This window comes from Sinocyclocheilus grahami, unplaced genomic scaffold (assembly GCF_001515645.1).
Source record: "Sinocyclocheilus grahami isolate Dianchi unplaced genomic scaffold, SAMN03320097.WGS_v1.1 scaffold12246.1, whole genome shotgun sequence".
In the NCBI taxonomy this organism is placed as follows: domain Eukaryota; kingdom Metazoa; phylum Chordata; class Actinopteri; order Cypriniformes; family Cyprinidae; genus Sinocyclocheilus; species Sinocyclocheilus grahami.
The window spans coordinates 5,086-6,092 of NW_015514298.1; the positions used below are offsets into that span (position 1 = coordinate 5,086).

At 35.1% G+C, this 1,007-nt stretch overlaps 1 long non-coding RNA gene across 1 annotated transcript; it reads right to left on the reverse strand.

Moving 5' to 3' along the window:
- Positions 1-6: 6 nt before the first annotated feature.
- Positions 7-1,007, reverse strand: LOC107578841 (uncharacterized). Its single transcript, XR_001608392.1, has 3 exons — positions 978-1,007; positions 759-887; positions 7-124 (listed from the first exon to the last, which is right to left on the reverse strand). It is a non-coding gene; the product is annotated as an uncharacterized lncRNA (long non-coding RNA).

A 1,007-nucleotide genomic window follows, 5' to 3' on the forward strand; every position in this document is an offset into this window, starting at 1 on the left:
CACAAACTTTAACAGTAAAGTAGTTTCAAAAGACAAAGTTGGTACGTAACATAATATGAACGCAAAGCTCCTCCAAAGGCACTCTGAGAATCTCAGGAATGGAGTAGTCAATGAAGCTCTCAATCTGGAGTGGGAAAAACAGACATGTGCGGTATGACAGTATATAATTTTAAAATACATACATAAATCAGAATTTAGAAATCTATCAGTTTTTGCACTCTAAATGCTTTTAACACTTTACAATAAGGACACATAAAAAACAGCATTTGTTTATTAATCTTTGTTAATGTTAGTTAATAAAATTACAGCTGTTGAATGAATGAATGAACGGGCAACCAGTCTTGGGCTACAGGGTGATATGGCTGTATGTCTGTGACATGTCCATTGCTAGTTCACGTTAAATCAGATCCATAATATAATATTAACAGATATTAACCTATACAACTACTGATTTTAATAATGTATTAATAAATGTTAAAATTGTCAAACTAGGACTAAAATGGTTTAGAAATATTTTTCACTGTTAGTTCAATCATTTTTTTTTGTTTAAACCAATGTAGTTAACTAATGACAAGTAAAAACTATAATAACTATATAGTTCTAAATATATAATAACCAAATAACTATATAATGATATACATTTACTCTCATTAAATTTCCTCCCTACAATATGCGCATTGGCAAACAAAACAGACCACCAAATGGAAGGTTGCTACTCTATGTGCCACAATCTGTAAAGCACCTCAGTGGCGGTGTACCTGAATTTGGGGTAAAGGCGGAAACAGAAGCCCTCTCGAACAAGTCCTGCCCTCCCCTGTCTCTGCAAAGCGCTGGCTTTACTCACAAACGTCTCCACCAGAGAGCTCATCTGACTGCTTTCATGATACCTGAAACCAGAAACAGAAGGTCAACGCTAACATTCAAAAGCATCAGATCATAGACAGATAACATTTCAGACATTATCTGGCCCGGCTCACCGATTCTCTTTAGTTTTTCCTGTGTCGATG